Below are 6,529 nucleotides of genomic sequence, written 5' to 3'. Positions count from 1 at the left end.
GCTTTAAAAGAGGTTTAAGATCGACAGTCTACCAAAAACACACGCCTGGAATAAACACTTTAATATATTCTAGCACGGCTCCAGTGTCACGTTAAAGGTTAGTTGTACAGACTAAATAAGAGTGGCATCAGCCCTTCTCGATGAACTAACAAGACGCGTCAGTTTAGAAAATTAAAACCAATCAAGAAAATTTCATAAAACCCCAGCATTAACAAGCCCGAGCAAGTGAGCCAGATGACCAAGTGATGTTGATGGAAACAACTGACAATCTCGGCAGCGTAGTTGCTGTGCATGTTGTGGAGATGTGTTACGACATCATTTCAATCTACCGCGAAGTCAGCGTAGCAGGGTGGCGGCCTGTAACATGCACCGATAACTACACTAAATATTTGGCGAAGACCAAGCAAGCTAAAAAATTTCCATTGCTCTAGGTGTAGTATGCATACTTCGCGACCTGCAATTATGACGCCACCAAATCTTTCACCTGCTCTGTTTTAAAAAAAAAACTCAAAATTGGAGGCGGTTTAGCTCTGGTTAAACCGGGATTGACGCGATAGCTACAGCTAGGCAACTGGAACTTGCTCAGTCGAAATGCAAAGTCAGTCTTTCGCCGCTCCGTTTCGCTGGCCGTTCTGTCCTCATCTTCGTCCCACGTGACACGGCGCATGCGCACCGCTGTTGCAGCTCGGTTTCGCCGGCGCGCTGCGCCGCCGGCAGCAGCTGCTCCTCCGCACCACGTGATCAACCATGTGGTTGCTTACGAGTCCAACCACGTGACAAACCACGCCTCCTCGCCGCCTGCAGCTGCTCCGGACCAAGTGCCGCCACCACGCTGAAAGCTCGAAATGGCACCGTAATGTAGCTTATCGCTACGAAAAATCGGAGACGATACTTAAGCTCCGCTTTAAGGATATGACGCGGTAGCGTTAATGGGTTAATGCATTAGCGCCCCTATATACGGAACTCGTCATTCTTCACTTTACATCTATAGGTGCCTGGGAGTCCCCATACCGCTCCCGGCGCACTGGTGCAGTGGTTGAGCGATGCGCCACTGCCCTGCGATGGCAGGTGCTGCCACCCGTGGGGCTCGTGCAACCCACTTTGCTCTTCCCGAGCAGCCGCTTGCGACTAACCATTAGTCTAACTGCTATCTGTGTTGGTGGTCAGTACGCTCACAATCCTGTGGACAGGTTGTGATGACGTCACAAGGACACGTGACATAGGTGGCCCACGTAGGTTGTTTCGCCGGGGAATTTTAGCTCACAACGCCGACACCGAATGTTCTGCAGAACGGGGGCCTTAACAAGAAAGTTTGAAATCTGAACGCCAGTAAGGCTTGATTTAGGATAGTTGGAATATTTTGAACAGTGGATTACAGCGCAAAGAATCGTGGACGGGATGAGAGGGACACGCACACGCTCTGCTGCTTCAATGTACAGAGTGGTTGCAAGGACTAAACCAGACGACTGTACGTGGCACAACTGTCAAATGAAATTTTATTCGACAAGGCAGGACATAATACAGCAAATCGGTGCTATCACGGAGCATGCGATTCACTTTGTGTCATTGTGAACTGTTTGAGGTATACACCTACGAATGCCATCTCAACTTTCGTTAGCGCTATTCAAAGCGTGCTGATACAACATCCATGTGTGTGTGGTGGCGATAAAGAACGCCTCCATGAGCTCACTACCAACTGATTCGTTGCACTAGGTGGGAACACGGTTTTTTTTTTTATAACATTGGTGATCTGTTTTGCAATCATTACAGTTTTGGCAGTGCTCTGCAAGTGTACATGGCGCGCTGATCTATCCCGGCTTCTGAAATACTCAACAGAGTCAAGAAGTGAGCGCGAGCTGCTGGAAGCGTTTTTAATCAAGAAAAATAAGCACATATGAGTAAGCGACCCTTCACTCATAATCACTAAAAGGCAGTTTCAATTCTTATCTTTATAAAGTTTTGTCTCACCTCGTCCAAAGTGTGCGCTTGCTCAGGAAGTATGTATAAATGTGGCTGAATTCCTCACAATAAATCAGATGTAAGTCCAGTGGTGTTGTGTGTGTGTCTCCTTGTTCTTGCCCTGCGTCGGTTTCGCTGGTTCTATCATTACGCTTAAATACTCCTGCAACTTAACATTTAGGCCACGACCAATTTTTCCAACATAACTAGCACCGCAAGACAGATGAATGATGTAGGTTACTCCCCTCTGACAACGCTCAAACGATTTCTTATTCTGTTGGCCACAAGAACCTCCACGGCCTTGTAGTACGATTCAGCTTACCTTCTGACATATCGACTTCAATTTTCATAAGGAACAGATTCCGGCTGGACGTTGTTCCTGCTGGCTGTTTTTTGATGCAGTTCGAGGCCTTTTGCACATATGGGACGGCGCCCTACCTGTTTCTTTCCTTTTCATTGCTTCCCGACTGAAAGCCCCCTTTTTTTTTTAGCTTCAGGCAATCATTCGCTACCGTTCTGATAACATGCGCCGGAAAGCTACTTTTCGTAAGCCTCACAACCTACCGATGCAAGTTTTTTTTGCACCTGATGAGCGCAATACTTTCTTACTGGTAACAAGCACGCCTTTGCCATTCCCCTTTTTGACAATCTTTACTCGACGCTCCGGTGCTTTTAACTCTGCATGGCCAGCGCTACGTAGTCTTTTTCTCGTTTCGTTCTTGTAACCACTCAGCGCATTCAAGTTAGAAAAGAAAACAATAACAACTAGCCCCTTTTGTCTCCGTGCTAACACGGACACGCGCAAACTAGCAAAAATGTTTGTTGCTTGCGCTTGAACGTGTCACTTTCCCGTGCATGTTTAATTGTGCTGTAATCCATCATTGAAATATGAAATTCCTAGCTGTGAATTTTTGATGTTAACCACGTTCCTGTTCCTACAACGGCGTCAGCATGTTGCAGGAACCTGCGGCTGGCGCCACAAACCAAAGACCGAATAGCCTTCTCTTCTAGCTTGTTCATGTCCAGCTTTCTCGGGCAAAAATTTTGAAAATTGCAAATTTGTAACACACTCTTGTGAAAATTTTGAAGGCAACGGTTCGTTATTCTGATATTTAGCAAAATCTTTCTTTAAAGTGTTTCCATCGGTCGCATCGAACAGTTAATACTGTCATTGAAGAACAATGGGGAACGCTTTTGACGATAGCAAAAAGGTGAATAGAAAAAAAAAATGCAAGACTGCCGTCGGGTGATTTGCGGATATATTAATTGTCATAGTGAAATATTCTATTATATGTAAAAATTGTGTTCATAAACAGTTTCCCGCTCAAAAATGCATTTGTCCAGAATTGCTGGTTACGTAGACCGGCCTTTGAGTTTGGGATAGCGTAGATCATAATAAAACAAGCGGAGGAAATTAGCGGAATGTTTCAGACGTACGAACGCCTTGAAGGTACGGCGTTCTTAATCGGCGACCCCGACAAAGTGATCTTCCACCGCTGCCGAAGCCCGGTGACCGCTACTCATCATTATCTGGGAATGCCGTGAACATTGGGAGCTACGTAGAAAGAAGCTTACCGAACTGCTTATTAAGATCCGCCCGGCCACGTACAGCGAGTGGGTTCTTCCAGCAACCGACAACACGGTGGTCGCTTTGCTTCGGCAAAAGCACGAAGAAATTTGTGGCAAAAAACCCGAGTAACGCGCTTTACAGCAAGTGTCAGTGAATGAATCAACACTCGCCTCGGCCGCCGTGACAACGGCCGCGTGCTCTATCAGTGGGCGCATGATAGGCTTTCAATAATGGACGCGTTTCAATAAATCGATCACATTCGATGTAAGGTATAAAAATTCTTGAACACGCTATGGTTGGCACTGCATACTTGAAATCAATCCATAGAGGACGGGGCGTAAAGCGACAACTGCACAAGCAAAGCGCAAATCCAACGATCGCACCATCTCTGTAGGTACAGTGGAATATTTCCCCAGTGCATACCTACAGGGTTATGCATCTAAGACTTTCTGCAAGTTTTAAAAATATGCTTTTCAAGTTAGAAGGCCGGTTTTCTCGCCATAGCGCTGACAGTGGTGTAGAACATCGGAATACAGCTAAGACGTACTAACTAGCATGCTGCTTAATTAATATTAAATAGTTCACATTTTAACTCTTACTGTTAGGCTCTTTAATTACTGAGAGGCGTGCAGCCCACCGTAAGTAATATTCATATCAGTTTGTAGAATTTCGAAAACACTGTTACCCTCGGCGCTGGGGCCCAACTAACTTTGGCTACTTCGACGTGTTGCGTGCACTGGAAAGGTTGCTTTGCCTGAAAGCTTCTCGAAAACGCATACATTTTGGTGCGATGTAGTGAAACTTTGTTGAGCCACAACGTCGAGGGAAACCGCATTTTTGAAATTCTAAAACTGATATGATATTTCTTGCGGTGGGCTACGCACCTCTTTATAATTAAGGAGCCTAGCAGTAGCACTTTAAAACTTAACTGCTCAGCATTAGTTAAGCAGCCTGCTAATTGGCGCGTCTTAGCTGTACTGTGATGCCTTATATCACTGACAGTTCTATGCTAAAAAATTGATCTTCCAACTGAGAAAGCTTACGTATAAAAATTGCATCACGTTTCAGGTTAAACACTGTGTGTACGTGTAAATGAGAGACTTTACTGGCCGAAAATCACACCTGAATTGTTAAACTGGTTCCTCCAAGAAAGACCTTCAAACCTGGGGCCTTTGAATTCCTGTGTGATGAACATTTATTACGATGGAGGCGACAGCAACGATGGTGACCATGTCATCGATGGTGGCAAAAGTGATCAGCAAAACCACATGTGTAACCAGATGCCACAGGCTTACTGTCGCACATCAAAAAAACGACAATAAAAAGAGAAAGAATAACATTTTGTTTCGCCCTAGGTGCATTAGTTAAAGGTTTGAGGACTTCATAAGCAGCAACCGCAACAAGTACTAAAGTTTCGTTGAACCAAGGATGGGAAGGATAGGCGAACCGCGATGTTGGCACTCGAGAGTTTGAGCATCAGTCCAATGCCAGCCTGTGTGGCTATGCAATTTAGCTGAGCGACTAACTCTCAAAGGAGCTGTGAATTGGTCAGCTGCACTCTTAATTACTAACATCATTCACTAAGAACTTCGGAAAGGGGAGAGGGGAGGGGTTAAGCGAACAGGCCGGGTTGAAATCCACAGCGTCATTTAATGGTCGAATTGAAACTTTTTTTTTTTTTGCCAACTACCCTCGGTCATCCGAGCCCGGCACATCTTGCCCTAGTAGCCTTAGTTTCAGAACACGCTAAAATGTCAATGAATGTGCTGTCATATAGTGCCCTAAATTGATTTCATGTGTTCGGTCTAAACAAAATCAAAGTACGAAGCTAGGCTTTTCTTGAGAAATGCCGTAGTGATGGTGATGTACAACGCTATCCGCTTAATATGACATGTTTTGATCTAAAAATACTGAAATGCTTTCCTGCTTTCTGCTGTGGATCCTTCGCTTCAAGCCACGAGTTCGCGGCTTAATGGTTAGCAACGGCGGCCGCATTCTGCCAGCGGCGAGGGGCATTGCACTCATGTACTGTTAATATTTGGTATTAAAGAACCCCCAAAGATCCAAATTATTCAGGAGCCTTTCAGTACACCTTTAAAATTCACGTTGTCGCTACGGCACTTCAAAGCTTTCGAACTTCTCCACTAAGAAATTTCCTTCAAAGAATTCTTCTTTATGTGTTCAGAGCTTCTGCTGTTGTAAACACCGTACGCTGTCAACTTTCTGTTCGGTGATAGATCCACTGTAATATCTCTTTTGAGGCCGCTAGTGTGCGATAGCATTTGTGCATGGCTCGTTTCTTCAGCGTTTCTCAGACATTAGGCTGTTTGTTTCATGGCAGTTATTCTTGCCTATCTCTAATATCTGCAGTCTTGTTTCGTGCCGAGACTCGATCACTACTCAAAGTGCAAGGACTTCGGGCTTTCAATATCCCTAATTACTTATTCATAAATAGTGCGCTATATTTTCTGCTCCGCAGTCATTTACTTCTGGCTCAACTTTATGGCAATAATCACAGCAACAAAATAAGAAAGCTTTACCAGATAAAATTACTTTACCGAGAGTGAGAGATACATGTATTTTTGAGAGGGCTATAAGACTGACATTCCATTCCTAAAAGCCATGTGTTTCTTCGGTGAGCTTAAACTCCCAGTATTGGTGCATGCAGCAGTCACGTAGTCATGCAGCTATGCTATTTGGCTGGACGCGAAAAGCAAAAGCGCCTGCGTGCTGGGCAATGTCAGCCGCTTTAAAGAATCCCACGTGGTCGAATTTATAAGTAAAACCTCAACTATGATGTCTCTCAAAGTCAATGTGCATCTTTTGGACGTTAAACCTACATACCTTACCATACCACTCCTGCTGTGCGCGCAATCATCGGCATTACTTTAACAGACAGAAATGGAATGAAGCATTGCAATCGTAAGAACAAAATGAGGAATGCTACATAAATTAGCACCGTATCCTGTTGTTAGTCGTTTTGTCTTCCCATGCACAATC

Source organism: Amblyomma americanum, chromosome 3 (genome assembly GCF_052857255.1).
Source record: "Amblyomma americanum isolate KBUSLIRL-KWMA chromosome 3, ASM5285725v1, whole genome shotgun sequence".
NCBI lineage: Eukaryota > Metazoa > Arthropoda > Arachnida > Ixodida > Ixodidae > Amblyomma > Amblyomma americanum.
The sequence above is the reverse complement of the archived record's forward strand: the minus strand, read 5'-3'. Positions refer to the sequence as shown.